The sequence below is a fragment of the Cygnus olor genome, chromosome 3 (assembly GCF_009769625.2).
Source record: "Cygnus olor isolate bCygOlo1 chromosome 3, bCygOlo1.pri.v2, whole genome shotgun sequence".
NCBI lineage: Eukaryota > Metazoa > Chordata > Aves > Anseriformes > Anatidae > Cygnus > Cygnus olor.
In genome coordinates this window covers 69778066-69798951 of record NC_049171.1, presented here as the reverse complement: position 1 = coordinate 69798951, position 20886 = coordinate 69778066, and the positions used below count along the sequence as shown (strand labels likewise).

Sequence of the window (20886 nt, the reverse complement as noted above, 5' to 3'; positions counted from 1 at the left end):
TGGAATACGTAGATGAGCAGCCTTGCTTTACAACTTTTCAGTTTTCCTCTACCTAAAACAAGTAAAGAATGAGACACTGTTTCCTAATTTTGAGTTAACTATGTTTGTGGGGGAGAAAAAATAAAATAAAATAGTGTATGCTAAAACTAGAGCCTGTAAAGAACCAATTTGGGTCTTTCCTTGAGGAGGAAATAGGAAGCAAATGAAATATGAACCTTTGATAGATCACATCTGCTGAAGAGGAAATGCATATGATGTAGTGAGCTGCTGTCATTCAGCATTTCATTTGTAATTGGTAATACTACAGTCAAAAGACTTAAATTAAAACCTTCATATTAACTTACATTATTAATACATCAAAAAGTTAAATAGCAAAAACAAAAGTTCTGATAGTTTTTTCTTTTTTTTTTTCTGAGTTGCATTATAAAAACATCAAATCTTTCATTTTTATCAGAAATGGGTGTTAATATATTAGTTACTGTGAAACAGAGGCTTCACTGGGGAGAAGCAGGGTTGTGAAGTCAGCAAATAAGGAGGAGAGATAACATTGCAGCCTAGATTCAGGATTCTTTTTCATTTTATTTTTATAGATGAAACCTGTTCATTACAGAGAAAATAAATTAAAATAAAATAAATAAATTAGAAAACTAATAGCTCCAGAAAGATACAAGATATGAAGAAGAAAGAAAAAAAAAAAAGGCTCTCTCTATGTGCTTCAGTCTGTGACAGATACAAACTACCTTTCCCTCACTGTCAGAAGCATATCTCTGAAGGCTGAAAATATTGTGGCCACAGCTGCAATCAGCAGATTCTGCTGACATGTAAGAGCAGTCCTGCAGAGAAGGACTTGGAGGTACTGGTGGGTGATAAATTGAACATGAGCCGGCAGTGTGCGTTTGCAGCCCAAAAGCCAACCATACCCTGGGCTACATCAAAGCAGCGTGGCCAGCAGGTCAAGGGAGATGATTCTCCCCCTCTGCTCTGCTCTCGTGAGACCCCACCTGGAGTATTGTGTTCAGCTCTGTGGCCTCCAGCACAAGAGGACATGGAAGTATTAGAATGAGTCCAGAGGAGGGCCACAAAGATGATCAGGGGGCTGGAGCACCTCTCCTATGAAGAGAAGCTGAGAGAGCTGGGGTTGCTCAGCCTGGAGAAGAGAAGGCTCCAGGGAGACCTTATAGTGGCTTTTCAGTACTTTAAGAGGTGTATAAGGAAAATGCAGAGACACCTTTTACAAGGGCATGTAGTGTTAGACAAAGAGGTAATGGTTTTAAACTGAAAGAGGGTAGATTTAGATTAGATACAAGGAAGAAATTATTTACTATAAGAATAATGAAATACTGGAACAAGCTGCCTAGAGAAATTGTCAATGTCAGTGTTCAAGGCCAGGTAGGATGGGGCTTTGGGCAATGTGGTCTAGTGGAAGGTGTCCCTACTGATGGCAGTGGGGTTGGACTGGATGATCTTTAAAGGTCCCTTCTAAGCCAAACCATTCTATGATTCTGGGATTCTATGAAGTAAGGCTCAGCTTCAAAAAGAAATGCATCTTTTTGACAAAGAGCTTAACCTTGAACTCTAGGGATGATACATGAAGGTCCAGCTGCATATGAAAAAATGGACATAGCGACACTCAAGAAGAGTTTGAATAGCTATATGGTCCAGAAGAAGAAACAAGCAAGAAATTAAATACTCACTTGTCTGCCTGTGCACCAAGGTTTCCATACCAGCTGGAGATGAGGGTTTCCTAATGATATGTCTATGTTTTGAAGGGATATGGTGTTCTTTACAGGCAGATTTTTTCATGCTTGATGAGTATCTAACATATCTCTGTTTCCAAATACACCAATGATGTGTTGATCTTGATCTTAAGGAAAAGCCGCAGTGGCAGCTGTTCTGTATTTTCGTGTGTTATAATTCACAGAAGTTAGTATCTCCTACTGTAGCAACTACTTCAAGTGCTTTTTCCAATAATTAATGTAACTTATTTCTGAGTGTTGAACATATCTGAAATACATATGCCTTTAAGATTTTCCACCTTCATTTTATCACCTCAGGTACGGAAAGTCTAGTTAGTAAGTTTTTTAAACATGTGAAATCTGCTGGGGTAAGAGAGCCAAAAAGAAAACACCTATTGGTCTCAATACAGCAAGGCACATACAGATAAGCATGCATCCCTGTTTGACAAAGTACTTGAGGAAGATGCCTTTATCTTGCTAACCTCAGTGGGATGTAAGCATATATGTTGTACTCTGAAGCTGGAGCTGCCTACACAGGACTAGCATCACAGAGCTGGAGACTCCCAGCTCTTCCTTATTGATATTTATTAGGTTCTGATGGGATAATTTTAAAGAACTGAATTATGGTTGAAGTCTTGACACTGCCAATGGTTTTGAAACTGAAGAAGCTATGGGTGAAAGGACCTTTGTGCCACTTCCATGCCCCTGGTGCAAAATAGAAAATGCAAAATGAGGTTTTGTTGGTAACCCAGATTGGCCTGAGGAAGGATTAAGTCTTGTAGAGAAAGCTGATATTAAGAAAAAGTGCTAATAGCTATAATCGTGGTGAGTGTGGGGTGAAGTACATAGCTAGCTGAACAGCTCATAAAAATAAGCTGTTTTTAGCAAGATTGAAGGACAGGACAAATCTTACCTTTGCCAGCACAGTAAAAATGTCTAGCCTTGTCCTTCATCAGAGGAGTCCCAGGAAATGAATCGAATGCAGTATGCACATACTGTTTTTCTGCACAGAAGCAATGCAAGCTGTAACTAGTGTTGCTGTTGATTTTATTGGAGGTGTTAGCTAACTTGACAGTTTGACCTTTCTCTTCTGATGACAAACACTTGGGAATATGCACTAGCATTTAGCTTGACTTGACTTTTAGTGCTTTATTTGGTGGTACTGCTGCTGCCTTTTGGCTTTTGTGAGGGAAAGTGCCTTTTTCTTACATTCTCATCTCCACCTGTAAACCAGACCGCAATGAAGAAACTTCTGCCCTGAAAACATAATATAAAGATCTCCTTGCTGGCAGAATGCTGGCTGCTATTAAGCACAAACAGTCAGTGTCTGAGTATGATCAAGTTTTTACCTTAGCCTTATAAATATTCATTAACTTACATTTTCACTAATTGCTCTAGAGAAAGAGAAAATGTTAATTTTTAATCAATAATACAGCATCCTTGAGAACATTTTACAGTTTAGGAGTTCATTTAAGTCCCAGCATATGTTGTTAATTTTGGCTGTTACATGTTAATTAGTTTGGATTCTTTTTTAATCAGGAGTAGCACTAGAAATGCAAGCTATGGAACTCACATTGACCTAAAAATTTCTGAGCAGTGGTCGAGTAAGAGCTCCTGTGTAGAAGACGCAGTATGTAGTTACTCATTTGAGTTTCCTCGATGAAGTCAGCTGATAAGGAAATTAACTCTTTTTCTTAGTGTAGTTTAACCATCCGTATGTGTAATACTCAGGAATTTCTTCTGATTAGTGATTTCACCATGTTAAGGCACAATGATTATAAAATTGATGGGTTTTTTGAAGGTTAAGTATTTTAAAGCACACAGATTTATTCATGCAGACTATCAATTACTTTGATATCCTTTGAATTAGCATTAAAGTTAGGGGTCTTTGAACTGAAAGGATTTCATTAATTGCAGGCAAAGATATGGAGTCCATAATTCCTTTGGATGGAACTGTCATGAATTTTGAAATATGGCAGAGGGAGTCATTAGCAGAGTGCCATTCACATTGGCTCATCGGAAAGGGAGTTTGATGTGATTGCCTCAGGCATAGTACAGAAGGTCAGCATGGGCCAATACCCTCAGCTAACAGAAATGTAGAGAGTTCACAGAGCTGCATGACAGCTAGCTCCAGTAATCCTGACTCCTCTGTCTAGATGAGTTGTTTCTCTGGGAGAAACCTATTGTCAACTGCTCAAGGCTCTTGCCATTTAAATTCTTAAAGGGATTTTATTTTTTATTATGTGACATTTCTATAATATTCTACATGACTTAACATTATTTTTAGGGGTAGGAGTAAGGTTCGATTAGAGATTAAGGATCAAGAGGATGACCTGCTCCCTATTTCTATGTTTCACTTCCAATTTTTCTCTGTGTTTAATGTTCTCCTACAGTAGCTCCTGTGTAATTTCACATACTGTTAAATAAAAAAAAATAATAATAATAAAAAATCTTGCTTGAATCTTTGCAGACTGAAAAGATACGTGACAGGCCAGGAAGGGACATTTCTCCACATTTCTCCACTTCATTTAGCAGAGCTTGGGCACAAAAAAAAGAGATGGTTGGAGAGCACCAATCGCTAAGTCTCAGTTCTTTTGTGCCTAGGCCACTATAAATAAAAGTGCTTTAGCTTATTCTACTGGTGCAGGACCAGGAGTTGAGGCACACTTGAATGGTTGGTGGCATTTACCTTTTTTTCCCCCTGCACCATAAACAAGAAGGACACAATTCTGAGAGCGTATAAGTGCTGGCTGGCAGAGCCAACAGAGGTAATGAAACGTCAGAGTTGTCCCGAGGGTCTTTGTCCAATATAAGAAACTGAAAATAATATAAGTAGGTAGGAGACTGTAAACTTTTGCTATCTATCTCAAAAATAAATAAATAAATAAATAAAATAAAAATAAAAAATATGAGATCTTGAGCAGTTTCAGCTGCAGTATTAGATTTCAGTTAGAAAAGTTTAAATCTTAACCAGGTCTGTAGTGGACAATGAATATTTCACATTTAATATGGCTGTTGAAATTGTATATATGATTCTGTGACTTCTGGTTGACTCTCAGAAGTCATTAAAATAGGTGTCTGCCTCAGACTTCCCTTATTATTCCTCCTACAACCCCACTGCCCCATTTTAATGTTCAGGTGAATGTTCCCCAAAATGAGAGGCTGAGACATCAAATTGTTCTAAGTGGCCTGGCTTTACAGCTGACACAGACTGTGCATGACTTCATGTCTACAGAGAAACATAGGTATGAGATTAATTTTTCTGAACCTCATTTATTTCCATTGCTTCTCCAGAATGGATGCAGTTTCTTCATGTGACACTTACTGGTCTCAGTCTCTACAGGAAGCTATTTGAGATTGACTGAATAAACCACTTGATTCATAAATCTTTCAGGTTACTAAATTGATAAATCCGAAAGGACAAGCAAAAGGATGAGGAATGCCCAGATCAGACTGATTGGTAGCAGAAATTGATCTCACGTAAAGATTACAGTGCAGTAGAACATTCATTTTTGTGCTGGGGGAGGGAGAGGCTTTCTGTGGTGTTTTTTTTCTGTGGTCGCTATTTATCTTTTTTATACAACTGCCTTTTAGGAGGTGTGTGAGTGGCACTCAGCCCTGGTTGCATGAAAGTTCATGCGTAGCCTCTGGGGCTGTGAAAATGTTCAGTTGATAGTCAAAATAGAAGGTAGGTCACTTATTGCTAGTCATATTTAAATGTGGTGATACTTTTTTGGGAACTTTTTTCCATGCCATTACAAGTAAACACACTTTTTTACCCTTTTAAATGGCACTTCAGGTTGTAGCCAAATTATCTCATAATCAAGACTTAAGCTTTTATGTATCCTGTCAGTGTCAGTGTTAACAGATTATTTTTTTTTGAGCAGTCAAATTAAAATTGCACACCATCTGTCTTGTCCTACTATCATTCAATAGTACTTTGGTTCTCTGATGGTCAGTGATGTTTAAACCTTGACCAAAATTTAATTTCAAAGGGTTATTAGTTTTGTTGCTTGTTTTTCTTCTTTGTTATCTACTTACCTATATTTCAGTATCTGGAAACTTTCGTATGCCATGTAAGTTATTTATCACTTCTGAGCTACCTTTTTAGGTAGAATACATTCTGTTTGAAAAACTACAGATATTGTCATTCGTAATGTTAAACTGACCAATGGTGATACAGCTTTTATCTATGACAGCATTGCTTCCCAGCAGGGAAGATACAACAGCCCCATTTTGAGGGAACCCAGAGATGACAGTATCATGAGGGAAGAAAGCAAAGTGGATGACCAGCTGGACAGCACATATATATATATATATATATACACACACACACACACATATATAACTGTGTCTGCGTGTGTATATATATATGTAAAAGGATAGACAGTTCTGATAAGATCAAGGAGTGGTTTATTTTGGTCTGATTTTCTAGTTACCCCAGAAATCCACTGAGCAACCTTTTTTTTTTTTTTTCAGATGTAGATTGAATCTAAATATAAATCCAAAGTAAATTGCATATCCAGTTATTCCACACATGGGAAGAAAATGCATAAATAAGCTTAGAATCTGTTTAGATTTGGTTTTAATGTTCATTTTATTACACATGCCCCCTGACAGTTATTTAATTTTAAATGGTTTGGGTTTTGAGTCATAGATTTTGAGCACATATCCCTTCAAATTGATTATCAGTGCTGCTGTATTCTTAAATAAACTGTGATGTAAATAAAGCAAAGCAAAAATGCTTTAGTAAATAAATTAAAATGTGTTTAATGTTGTAGTTCACAAGGCTCAGATAATTTTAAACATCATCCTATTATTTTCAAGGTCTTTACTTCTTAATATTTAAAAATGAAATACATGAACAGTATTTTACTCTAAATGAATAGAATAGAAAGTATAAATTAAATACATACAGTGCATGTAATGAGGTAATAAAATACTAAATACACAGTATATATAAATACACAGTATATATAAATTTACATTTACTGTAAGCCGATTCCAAAACCTGCATGTCAAATTCAAATAAAATTCTCACTATTCAGATGACTAGCTCAAGTACTAATATAAGGTCTGCTGTGATGCCAACTTGTATAATTTGGTCTAAAACGGATTTAAGGGGAAACAGCTTTGGTGTTAGGGTAAGTTTGTATGAAAACAAATCTAACTGAGGTGATGGGATAGGTGGAAATAATTGAATACAGCAGATGTAATAATATTGTTTATTTGTTTTATAATTTTTTTTTGGTTGGTGTGGTGTTTTTTTGTTTGTTTTTTTTACTTAGCCTTTAAATTAAAGAAATGAGTCAGGATCTTAGTTAAAATACATATTGCAAGGCAAAAGCAAGATAGACACACGGAGAAACAAGCACAGTAAACATACTGGGATGTTTTTCTAGCACAAACTCTTAAGGTAATATTTTGACTCCTGCTAGGGCAGTCCTCCAACTTTGCCTTGTCTTTCTTCAGGTATCCTCATTAGGAGTTAGAGAACACAGAGCATTCCTGGGTTCAGCCTTATTGGTGAAGAAAGAAATTAGCATGGAAGCACTCAAAATAGTTAGAAATATCACCGCCTGACATTAATTTTAAAGTAAAGATCCCAGCAACATTGATTTCTTTTTCAGATGTTTCAACATTTTCAAAGCCACAAAATGATCTCTCTCAGGCTATCAAAGGCTGTTTTAAGATTATCTGAGCTCTTTGTAAGAAGAGTCCTTGAGGATTCCCTGCCATTTTTGATCCAAATGTGTAGCTTTCATATTGATTGAATTGAAATTTTCATGAGAATAAATCTCCTTGTAGCATCTTTCTATTTTATACCTCTGGGTAAAGCTCTGCTCCCCAGACCTCAATTAAATCAGCATTGACCTTGCAACTCTCAGTAGAAAACACAAGAGTTCATCTTGTCACTTTTTCCCATGTTGTTTTTAAAAAGTTGTTGTGCCCTCCAGAATTGTAGAAGCAAACCTCCAAAAATATATCCAACACTCACCATTAAAGCATTTCAAATGCAATCTCCATATTAAAGAAAAAAAATTATTTGACTCAATGTGTTGCTTCTGGAAATAGTTAAAATAATAGAGAAGTCCATCCAAAATAAATTTTCCGTTCTTGTTTGTACTATTTGCTAACCTGAGTTCTCCCTGTATTTCTGACAGGGAAGGTTGCATGCCACTGGAGTTTCGTTGGGTTCAGTCCACCAGCTGGGCTGGCTGCTGGGAGCTGGAGCACAATTTGCATGCTCCTGCACAGCTCTGGGCTTGGGGATTTCCCTGCCAGGAGCCAGAGGTCAGGGAGACCAAGAGCCTTGTGCCAAACTGAGCTTGCATAATGGGAATTATTGGGATAGGACAGAAGTAGCGTAAGTGGAACAGGGTACAACATAGGAAGGTTTTAACTGCCAGTTGGGGAAGCAGGTGTGCTTCTTATCACTGGGCTTGGCCAAACCGAACTGCAGGCAGTGCAGCCACTGGATCTCAGGATGCTTAGCTTTGGTAGAAAATAAGTTTTATAGGAGATATAGTTGAAGACTGGGGCACTGAAAGAAGTAAACCCTCCAAATTTCATTTTTTCACCCTCAACTCCACAGAAGGACTTACACATGCATAGAACATACACAGAATATAGACCTAAAGTAAAGCTGATGCTTCCTGATTTTTGAAGATGGAGGGATATTTTATTTATAGCATAGAAGCACAGATGTTCCTAAATACAGAATGGATTTATAGCACAGAAGCACAGACGTTCCTAAATATAGAATGAATAATACAAAGCCAGTTCTAATTGCTTTGAAGGCACTGCATTTTCCATGTTCTTCTGTACACTTCATTGAGCGTTAAAGAGAAACTGAAGCACATTTGCATTGTGGTTATTCTGACTGTAAAATTGACCTCTTTGGTAATTTTAAGAGCCTGTAATGTTTTTTTCATATGTCTAGAATATGTTACAGGTGTTTAATTTTTCTTCTTTTCCATTTTTCATACAAAAATTTTGAAAACCCTTTATTATACATTGATGTTGAACAGTACTACAAACCAAACCCTAATGACCATTCCACAAGGTTCACTAACGTTTATAGATTTTAATTATTAACTGATTTTCAGACTCATCTGTTCTATTACTTGAGGGGCTTTTCACTCCCTTTTCCCCCCCCCTTCCCCTTTTTTTAAGTTTAGGTAACTCAGAGACTTGTTAAGTCCATGGTCAGGGAGAATTGTTCATCTGTTTTAAATTTCACTGTTTTGGATTATTTTTTGATTTGGATGAATACTAAAATCATGTTCATTATGGGCTGGGGGAATTTCATAGCCTTCCCTGCTATGTGTTCTTCAGTAAAACGTGTTTCTTCATGTGCCATCTGCAGAAGTAAACTCCAAATTCATTTGTCCCTTTATATTTACAAACCAAATTAGATGTTCTCACTGGCTATTTTTCATCTTTCTTGTAACCATTTGACGTAACAGTGCACGCTTTTTGTTTGTTTGATTGATTGTTTTTTTCTGATCATTGTCTGTTATAATTTCATGTATTATAGTAGAAATTGTAGGATCAAAGACTGAGACCTCAGAAATTCTCTTCTCAATGTACTCTGAGCACTTATTTGTCTCCAGTCAGACTGGTGTTTTGTGTTGATTGTAGTTTTTTCTTCAGCTGCTAAAGGAAGGCAAGAAGAGTTGACATTTGTTTTTCATTTTACTAAAAATTGTGTAATTGGAAGGATTCTGTTATTGTTAACTCAGAGAGAACTGTGGCCTAGTAAAAGCAGGGCCAAAAGAAAACAGAAGATGTAATTGGACTTAAAGTCTGGAAATCTGGGACTCAGAAGTTTTCCAGTCCTAGCGTGATCTGCTGTGCCTAACAGAAATAGGTCATGTATCCTGGAAAAGAAATATAAAAAGGTCAGGCATTTTTGGCAATTTGGATCCGTTTGTTCAGGTGTCTTTAGCTTGTACAGAAAGACTTAGGATACGGGGAATTTATAATCTGTAAAGCAATTATTATGTAACCAGCACACAGGAGATAGGTGGGATGTGACGAGCTGTTAGGCTAAGCATCTGTCCACAAGCATTAGCTGTTAGGCTAAGCACGCAGCACCTCCAAGCCTGGCAGGGAAGGGTCAGCCTCTGCAGCCCCTGGCACTGGCTCTGCAGTGCTGCTGAGCTGCCGTCTGCCACCGGCTCCGTCATCAAGGCTGTCACTGGCAGCTCAGACCCGCGGCCCGATGCTTCCCAACTCGCTTGACCAGCCTTGTTGCCTTCTTCCTTTAGGATTTTACACCCTGCCGTGTTGGTGTCCTTCTCCCCCTTGAATCCTTCAGCCCCATCTCAGCAGTTGTATCCCATTTGTACGTTCTCTTTCCTTGACTCTCCGCTCTTTCACACAGTTCTTTCTCCCAATTTAGTAATTTTCTCAGAAACTGGAGGCACAATTGCACCGTTGGACTACATCAGAGCTGGGCCTCCAATACTGGAAACAGAGGCAGCCAGGGCCCTAAGAGACAAAGGGGGAACCTACAGCATCAGTCTGGTTCTGCCATAGTCCATTTTTATTACGGACGATATTTAAAATCATTAATACTTAGTAATGAAACAGTTCTGAACATTTTGCTTCTGAAAGCACAGATGCCGTCTGGATTGCATACAGCTTTCCTCCTTGCATGAAGATGGACAATAGTTCTATATTTAATCTTTCACTATCTTTTTGAACCATTCATGTTTTTTGTCTTTTCATAACCACTTTCAGATGCATAGTTTTATAATACAAATTCTATAACCAGGAAATGTATATGTTGCATATATTATGGAGCAAAATAAGTCATATTTGCATGAAGGCATCTGTGCTTTCATTTCACAGCATAACTATGTTATCTTGCTGTATTCATAGAAAAAATCCTTATAAACCAATGTTTATGCAAATGCTGAAAAAATCAGATATCCAATAAATTATTTTTACAGTCTAGAATTACATTTGGTCTGAATTCCTTCCTTGACAGCAGACTGAAAATCTACGTATTGAATATCAAGGAAGTAGTCTCTCTATTCCAATGGATGTTGTATACTTATGCAAATTACTACTCGAGTTATATAAATTTAGTTTGAGGTTATTATATGGATAATTTGTTACTTAGTAAAGTGGTTTGTCAGGTTACAAGACATTAATCCTCCAATAGGTCTTTAATTAGAAGAGATGAACTAAATAATTCATAGCCAGACTTGGCCTGAAAACATTTATACTACTTGATTATACCATTTTACATGCAATGACAAATTGTTTTGGTGTACTTTGGAAATAGTGGGACTTAATTAATTACTTCCAAGGTTTTAGACATCTGTGATAGGTCCTTTAAATGCATTAGATTGGAAATTCATACACAGGCTAAAAATAGAGTTGAAGTCCTTGGGGTTAAAAAACTGAGATGAAAAGAGAGCATTCTGTTTGCAGGAAAGAGCAGGAAGCGGCTGAAAAGAGAAGAGGAATGGCAGCTAACTAGCATGTCCAATTCCCCAAATATTTTTGTGCAAAACTGAGCTGGAAATCATTAATATGTGAAAATGACATGTTTTAAAATGTGAATAAAAGGAGTGCGCTAATTACTTCATCGCCTTTTACTGATCTGGCCAATTAGATGGGAGAGGTGGCTAAGAAAGGAGCCCTGAGTAGGAGCCCTAAAAACAAAGGAAAAAAAGGGATGATGTTTTTCTGTTCTGAAGTCACCTTGCAGATGAGATTAATTAAATGAGTATAATTTAGTAGACTGGAACAGGAGATTCTTTTTCAAAAACACAAGAGAAGTAGGATGGATGTTGTAGTAATCTAAGATGTAGTATACATCATTAAGTGGTGTCTCCAGATGATGGAGCTGTGAGTCATGCTGCTATTGCATTTGCAGGTAGCAGGAAGAGCAGATAGAAAAGTGTTATAGTCATATGATTATATCAATCTGAGGAAAAAATCATTTTGAGAAGGATGTTTATTAATTTATGCTGTGAAGTATTGTTTTTTACAAATTAGATACTTTCTTGAACACAACCTAGGAATGCTACAAGATTGAAATCCATAACCCCAAGTCTGGATTTAATCCCTGAAAACAGTCCTTTTGAATATGGACAAATGTCTAATTTTTGCTTTTGTACAGTTAAATTGATGACCTTTATATGCAGCCTCGCAGCTGGGGCACTCATCCAGTGCTCTCAAGCTGTCACTTCAGTTTCCTCCACGGCCTGAGAGACCTCAAATGCATATCACCTACATCACAAGAGGACATCTCAGCTGGGCAAAAGCAGCTGCACCATTGTGCTGAATGCAGATGTATGAGGCCAGAAAATGAGCAATCAAAAGGATGGAACAGATATGTCATTTGAGAACTACACTGTCATTACCCAAATGACGGTTTGAACACCATGCAGCAAGAGAAGGGAGTTTTATCTATGACTGCTTTCTGACTTTTTGCTATAAATAACTACTACATACCTACAGGCAGACCTGGAGGTTATGCCTGTATCATTTAGTGGTACAGATATGGCTAGTGGGGACAGCCAGAAGTTTGGGAAACAACCTCCATGGATGGAGGGCAGTTAAGTGCCGTTTAATCTGTAAATTCGGTGCCTCAGTGCTTGTGCTGCTTTAGACATTTGACACTTGAGTTTCAGGTTATCTGTGAAAATACTCCTTTGGCCAAGTCACTGGTATTATGAACAGTGGCACTTAGATTAGCAACCAATATAAAAACATGATGTGTCTGGAAAGAAATACGAATGGAAACAGCAGTAGCCACCTAGTAGCCATTGCTGCAAAAGCGCACATACCTGCCCTCATTCATAAAAGATTTCACAACTAATATTTTCTGGTGATCCTAGGAAGACTCAAAATATTTGCCACCTTTGGGATAATTCTAGGTATATGTAGAAATTTCAAACAAGTACATTTTTAATGAAGAAAGAATCTGACATCATCCTTGGAAGCAAAATAGCTCCATGTATTATAAAGAGGTACTGATAATAGAAATGCAAAGAAGAAAAGGGATACGTAAGGTCTGAGCAAAACAATTTAGTGATATAAAGGGTAAATAGCTAGAGAGTAGACTTACTGATTGTGTTTGGCTGGTGCAGATATGTGGCTTAGACTGAGGCTGAATTTTATGGGTTATATGTCAGTAAAAAATCACAGCTCACCTTCAAAGGAATTGCTTTATTTCATAACTATACAAAATCAGATGAAATTTTCTTGTTCCATTTTTCAGTCTGAAACACATTTTTACAGATCCCACTTTTTAGCAAGTCAGGGCACTTAGCAGGAGCTGCAGCAAATTCTTTCAATTCATTTATCAAAGCATTTGCAGCGCCCATTATAAAGCAACAATAGATGTTAACAAAAGGAAGTTAATCTGTATTCTATAAATAAAAAGCTAGAGAACATCAAAGCTACTTGCAAAGTCCTGTGTTTCTTTTAAGTTTCATTCAGTTTCTCTTCTTTGCATCCATATGATGAAAGTTTATTTAAGGAGCCCAGCTAAAATATTCAATATTGTAGAAAAATAAAATAAAATAAATAAGAAAACAGCCTACAGAAAGAGAAGTAAGAAAAGTGCAGCTGAGTGAGAAAGATGTCAGAAAACAGCTTAGCTGTTGGTAGCTGTCATATGCCACTGAGGCAAAGCCCTGCAGACAGGCTTTAGTTGGCTGCTGCCCTCCCCAGCATGCGAGGTCACTGCCCTGAGCAGCTCCCGCAGCACCGCTGGAAGGAATTGCAGCAGCACGCTCACCCACCAGCATCCCCAGCCTCAGTGCCTGCCTGGAGCTGAGCCTGGGTTCCAATTAGCTGATGCTGCCAGCGTGGTTCCTCTCAGCCCACCCAAACAAAACACGATCTGTTGGCCTTGCGGGGGCTGCTCTGCTTTCTGTGTGAAGGTTTGCAAGCCTGCTATAATCTGCTCTGCTGTTTTGAGTTTGTTCTGAAGGAATCCGGTTGCTGATGGTTGCTCCTCTGCCTCCTGCCTTTGGTAGAGGTAACACTGGTGGGTGTGACACTGAATGATACACACCAGGACAGCACTGAAACAGTCTCTACCTAAAAGTCTTAAAGTCAAAATCAACAGGGGAAAAAATGGTTAATCAAGTCTCCCAAGATAAATTGAAAGGTCAATGGCAGAGCTTGAATATGGAGTCTAGCAAAACAGCATCCTGTGCCAAGATAATCCATTACACGTGAAGGATGCAGGACAGAGGCAGCAGTACCAGTAAAAGTCAGTGTGATCTACCTCACTGGAGCCTGGCTGCTGAGATTCAGCGTCAGGTAGTGACAGACAGAAAGTTTCATTCCCTACAATAAAGCCCATGAAACCTGAGAAGAGATTGTCTAGATTGTCTCAGACATTTTCTGAAGAGCTTTTCATTATAGAGTTTGTTGTGTGTATATTACTCCAGTGTTAATGTATCTCAGTTTGCTTCATAGATTTTTAGGGATAGAACAGGTGTTTGGTTTGCTTGGTTTCAGAAGCTACCAAGACAAGTAATAGCAAAATCCAGCCCTGATCGCATGCAAAGAGGTTAATCTCTGCTTATATCCTAGGTGAATTCAGCCTGTGACATTGTTTGAAAGTAAGTTAAGCTGTCTTCTATGATATATGTTTTTTCAAAGCACTTCTTACAGCTGGGTAAAATAAAATAGATACCATTTGGATATTTTACTGCTTGAATAAAAAAAAAAAAAAAAAAAACCTACCACACAAGAGACATCTTTAGAACATTACTTTATGTTGTCATATGTATTTCTTAGCTGTTCTTCACTGTTACTAAAATTAAGAGCAATGTCCATTTCTCAAGCTATTTAAATAATATTTTGCATTTCTCCTATTTTTCAAATTACTTGGATAAATACAGCCATCCTAAGCATACACTGCATTCATGACATAGATCTTAAAACAGTAAGATATTTCATAACCCACGCAGGGTTTCCATATTTGACTGTTTGCAAAAACAGCTATTAAATGCTGAGAGTTGGAAGAAATGTAAAATCTGGCACTGAAAGGAAAAAAAAAAAAAGGAAGACTGTGATGTAGGAGTAGTCAAGCTGTGTTCAAGTATGCAAGCTGTGCAACTCCTCAGGTGTGGCCTTCCAGGGGCTGGGGGTGGTTTGTGCGGCTTAGAATGTCTTTGTTGGTGTTCAGTGAAGGTAAAATCTTTCTGGCCCACACTGAAGCAAATGAAATTTAATACTCTTTTGCTGAGTAGCAGATTGCTCATGAGTCTAGGAGTTGCTCTTCAGAAGTAAGAAGGAATGCTCTTGTCTCAGTTTCTGAATCTGGCCTGAGCTAGCTGTGCTCCTGGCAGACAGGCTCTATACCTGCCAGCTGGGCCCCATCACACACAGATTTCCCCCAGCTGCCTTATAGGTGCCCATTTGAGCATGGGTTCTGACCCCTTGCTGACACACTGTATGCCTTTGCATTCAGGAGAGCAGTAACCCCATCTCCTACATGCCCAAGGAAACCTGGTGCAACAGCCCACCTGGCTCCAGCTCCAAAGCCCACATGCAGAGGACGGGTGAAGCTCCCACATTTTGGGGGTGGGGAGCGTCCATGGCCATATCACAGAACCACAGATCGGTTGAGGATGGCAGGGACTTCTGGAGGACACTTGGTCCAACCTCCTGCTCAAGTAGGGACACCCAGAGCAGGCTGCCCAGCACCACGTCCAGGCAGCTTCTGAAGATCTCCAAGGTGGGAGACTCCACAACCTCTCTGGGCAACCTGTGCCAGTGCTCCACCACCCACCCAGCACAGAAGTGCTTCCTCATGTTCAGCTGAAACTTTCTGTGCTCCAGTTTGTGCCCATTGCCTCTTGTCCTGGCTCTGGGCAATACAGAAGAGAGCCTGGCTCTTTCCTCTTTGCAATCTCCCTTCAGGTATTTGTGGACATTGATGAGATTCCCCTGAGTCCCCTTTCCACGAGGCTGAGCAGTCCCGGCTCCCTTGGCCTTCCTCACAAGAGAGGTGCTCCAATCCCTTCACCAGAACTGGGCTGAGCTCTCCCTTCCTCCAGGAACTTTAAGTTTAGGGTGAGCCCAGCCTGTAGGGCTGCTAGCCCCACCTGAGGCCTTGTTAACCTGATGAGGGCAAGGTGGGTGGTTCCTGTTCGGAGGGCATAAAAAGGAGGTCATTCCCTCCCCAGCCCTTTGGGAGGTTAAAAGGTGTTTATGGGTATCTGTGTTTGGTCAAGGAGAAGCATAAGGGAAAGGACTACAAATGCGCTTTGGGGTGAGTGTTTAGGGGCTGTGGTGTGGGGGCTAAGCCTGTGGCTAGGAGGAGGGAGGCTGCCAGCTGAATCTCTCTGGCCAGGTTGGCCACATGTCCTGTGGTGAAAAGGAAGGGTGGTCTCTTGTCCCCAGGTAGTGCTGCTCTCCTTTTGTAGTGCAGCCACCATGGGGGTGCATGGCTCCTGGCAGGCTGTGAATGTAAAACACAGGTTTGGTTTTGTTTGCTGTGGTTTGCTTGGTTTTCAGGGGGATAGAGCAAATATATGCCTCATGAGTAGGCTGGCCTGTGAAGTTGTAGAGATGTGTACAATACCTCCTCAGCTGAGGTCATAGTGATTTATTAAAGCTCCTTCTCTGAATGCAGGAGGAGGGAGGGGGACCACGCAGTGGGAGAGCAGGTATGTGCTGCCTGCTTGCCTCTGTTGCAAGCACCTCCTGTGGTTCCTGTGTTGCTGTCCTAGCCTGTCCCAGCAGCAAACTTGTGGGGGTCTGTTTTAAGGGGTATATGCAGGGAAATAAGGTAGTCAAACGAGTGTACTTCATTCTGCAATGTGTGGATGTTAGCTGTCTAAAAGGAACTTCATCTTCCTTGGAAAATTTCCGGATTATGAATAGGAATAGAAAAACACACTATTGCTAAATGGACGACCATTGCTACTATATGTGATCGCTTTATCCTGGTTGTAGCATGCAGAACAACTCGAGTTTTCTTATACTTCCTTGCCACAGCACTGCATTGACTTTTTGATAGAAATAAATCAAATGCTAATACTGATTTTGTGGAAATACAGTATCATGATTACTGGTAGTTTAAAAAAAAAAAAGTATGCTGCAGAAACTTACTTCACTGGACTCTTACTTCATCTACTGCTGGTTGTCAGAGATTATCTAAAATACCTTCATAATTAAGATGGAAAATTAATGGTCATATGCAGAAGAAATATTCGGGATACTCTAGCCTCTTGTTTGCTTATTGTAGTTTCTTGGCTTTGGCTATGTACTGGATTTACTCAGCAATATTCAGTGTTTTAAAAGCTTCATTAGAGTGGAAAACAGAGCTAATTTTTAAACTGCCTTCCGGTTTACTTGTAGAAATGTTTCAAAAGTGAAATAAAGCTTTTGAAGCCTGCCTGTGCTGAGCCCCTCAAGGTGATGTTTCTTGACTGCTCCTGCCAGACTTCTGTACAGCCAGATCACCTGGTGGATTAAACATGGTTTGCAATTAGGCGCAGTTACATGCCTGGTCTCTGCTACGTGATGGCAGTCATCCAGCAGTGATTTTGACTCTTATGAAGTTTCCTGAACTTTTGAACTTTTTTTAACTAAAAAAAAAAAAAAAAGAACCTCTTCTCTCTCCTTTACCAAAGCACCAGTATCTTACATTACCTTCTAGATACTGAGAATTTTTCTTCAGTGGCTTTCGGTGTGCTCAAACAGCAGATCTCTAAGGTTGTGCCATTGATGTGGGTCTTTCTGAGAATACTAAGCAGAAAGAGTGTTAGGAAAAACAAATTCTACAGTAAAGACATAATGGGAGCTCTCCTGTGTGCTTTATGTCTTCTGCCACCCCAGGAAAGATGTTTACCTCCCCTTTGGGTGATATGACCTTATCTCAGATGGTGGCTGAAGAGTTATAATGTCATACTAATGTTTCTCTCCAGCATTTGTTTATAAATTTGCATAGAGAGCTTTTTTTTCCTCCTTCTCTGTCATCTTCATTAAATAGCCTGGAAGGAGCTGGGGGAGGAAGCTCTGTGAAAGGTTGAGTTGGAAATAAGGGGAGAGAGATGAAGTTTGCTCATATCTACAGAGAAACCTCCTTTGACTAGTAAAAACTAACTTTTATCCAAAATGTAATTAAAGTTACTTTGAAATGTCTCTGAGCAAGAACATATGAAGAGTTCAGCTGTTTCTGGTTTGAAATACATTGTGACTGGTTCCCTTAGCTGGGCATGTTATAGTATACTGCAGTGCTTTTCAGGCTTGCGTTTTTTGGCCTTCCTGCAGGTGAATGACGTGTGCCTGGGCCAAGCTTCAGTGCAGAAAGCTCTCCCTATCTGTTCGTATAAGTCCAACTATGCAAAATGTAGACTGATCCTAGTCCATGGCAACGTTAATGTTGAGTGAAATTGCTAGTTATGTAGCTTCTGACACTTCTTTAGTGGTGTATTCTATTGTAATATTCAATAATCAATCTGTTTAAAATAACATCATTTAAGCTATGAGACTGTGTATCTCGTATCATAGAAGAATACGAAGGAATATATTAAGTAAATGATATTGAAAAGACACAAGATGTATGTGGTCAGAGCCAAAGGCAGAGGTCCAGCGTGGCCCAGGAGCTCTCAGTAGGACAGAGACACTTGTGCAGAAGTCTCAAGGAAATTTAGCCATGAAATTTGTGCAAAAGAAAGAAAGGAGCATGGGCAAGAAGCTGGCTTTGCAAAAGACATTTTTAACAGGTGGCTTGAAAAGTGGCTGTGGTGCCTGCTGAAACCAGCTGTTAAAACCTAAGGAATAAGCTGGGTTTCTTGTGCTGGCTAGTTCTTTTTCATGGTTCTCTTTACACATTGCAGACTTTTCTATGTGAATGATCGTATTATTATACTGGGCTGCTTTTTTTTAAACATGTGGAGGGTGATAAAAATCAGGGGAGAGGGAAGAGAAGTGGTGAGATGTATTACACAATGTATCACTTTCAGGTATTGCTGATAGTTTGCAGACTTAGTAAGTGCATTTGAAACAGAAATGTTTGCATAGGTTTGACTACTTGTCAGTCAAAGCTTTACCATATCCTCTGTAACAGGAGATGGGGAAAACCATGCTGGATCACTTGCTTTATTACAACTTACAAAAAAAAATCTCATAAATGGAAACTTCTATTGTGTAATGGCTTATTATATCTTGGTAATGAAAGAAAAAAGTTTGCAAGTTGATGAGAATTCTTATTAACAAAAAGCTGTTGTCAATCAAAAATTACCTTTTCTTATATTAATTGTGAAGCTAGCTTTACAACACGTGAAATTGAAGCTTTTGTGCTGGCACTGAAAAGCTTGCTGTTCTGCAGAGAAAGATGATCTTCAGTTTGCTTTCCAAGTCCTTAGTACAGACATCCAAGATCTTGAGGGGATTCTCTCTTATATCATGGCTCAGTCTTCCTGTCTTTGCTGTTACAGATGAAGTCAGCTCTGCAATGACTTCTCTCCGCTTAAATATGGGCATAAAGAAGGACAGATAAGAGGTTTTAGGTAACAGCTTGTCACCTAAAGATTATGCAGCAGCCTTAAAACATGGGGTACAGTGTTAATATTATCTTTATCTGTGAATATGCTGACTTTGTTGAATTCTTTGTTATAGAGAAAGTAAGCTTTCTCTCTTGAAATTTGATTAAAATCTCCATTCCAGTCCTCTTACTAATTGTTGTTTTCTAGTAACAATGATTTTATATTAAATGAACTTCTGAGTCCTTTCTGAGCCTTCTCCATCCTGCTAAACAAGATAGGGAGTACAAACAAGGGTCTAAGCTGGCATCTGAAAGAGAGAGAAATCACAGGAGTTCAGAGCTATTGGACTGGGCAATGCTTTCATCTGATCTCTTACATTTCTTTTATCTGCTCAGTGAAATTTTTCAGAACATAAGTTTTATGCTTGTCCAACATTGTTTTTCTGTGTTTTTCTTAATGATCATGCAGGTAAGGGGCTGTTATCTCAGAATATTTTCTTTTGCTACAAACCATTTAATATCTCATTTTCCTGCAACATTTGAAAGTACTTAAGCATCTGTTTCTTCTGTAGTTCCACCTTTACATGTGAAAGTGAAAATAGCACTCTCTTTTGAAGACTTTAGCTTTGTTTTTTCTGTTTGTTTTTCCAAGCTGTAGTCTTCCAATGACTGATTACTGATACACTTTTTTCTGGACACGCTCCTTTTGTGTGCTACAGCCATGGTATATGAATTATGTTCCATTACCTGTTGCTAAGTGAGTTGTTTATTATGTTTTGTCCATATACTCATTTGTATTCTGTACCTTGCAGCAATGCCAAGCAGGACAGAGCAGTCTCATTGTTTTACACTGACAGCAGAGTACATCTTGCTTAGCTTAAAGCATTCCCCACGTAGGCATCCACATGTGAACTGGCAGTGTTCCTTTTTGAAGGCAGTGGCCCTTTTTGAAGTCAGTAAAGAGAAAGAGGCCTTTCTAGGATGTGGTCAAGATCATCCTAAGGTTGGTGCCAAGAACATGATGGAAGTATCTTTTTTTCTCCACTGACGTGTAAACATGGCATCTTGAAGTAATCATTTTCAAGACATTTAATGTTAAGTGACACTTCTACCAAGTATGTTAAACCATTGCCTTGACTGTGGAAAGTACATAGAGAAGTAGAATTTGTGAGCATTACCTACTGGGGGATTAGTACCAGCTCAGTGTTCTCAAGTTAATTACTGTGTGTTTTAAAGGTTTTTTTATTATTATTATTATTGTCTTGGAAAAACAAGGATTTGCTTTCATTTGGGTGATAATTTTTAAGTAGTCCTTGTGTGTTATGGCTTAGTACCTCTGGATGTTAGAAGCAGAGAGAGATGGATATGTGGGCAGAGGGCAGGTGAAGATGGTCAGAGGTGCAGGGCAAAAGCAATTTATCAAATGTTTTTACTGAACAAAAAATGTGATTTATTCTGTAGGTAGTTATTGCTATAGTATCTTTTGCTGTGATTCATCATGAGCTGTGCCTCTACCATACCAATGCAGGGGGCAGAAAGTAGACAAAGAATTTTGTTCTGCTCCTGTGTAGGAGGCTGACAGAGGTTCGTAAGCTTCTGCCTGCTTCTCATAAGGCTCTGTGGAGGCTCTGATTTGTGTCATGCTTTACTGAAGATTTTGTGGAACAC

General features: G+C 39.0%; 1 protein-coding gene and 1 long non-coding RNA gene across 6 annotated transcripts in view; both read left to right on the top strand.

The window, feature by feature from the left end:
• LOC121067872 (SAM and SH3 domain-containing protein 1-like) overlaps window positions 1–20886 on the top strand; it is a 553101-nt gene that overhangs the window by 207550 nt on the left and 324665 nt on the right. The gene's annotated exons all lie outside the window — the stretch shown is intronic.
• Window positions 15939–20886, top strand: part of LOC121067876 — a 39291-nt gene continuing 34343 nt past the window's right edge. The window contains exon 1 of the long non-coding RNA XR_005818493.1: window positions 15939–15996. This is a non-coding gene — a long non-coding RNA (uncharacterized LOC121067876). The remainder of the gene's footprint in view (window positions 15997–20886) is intronic.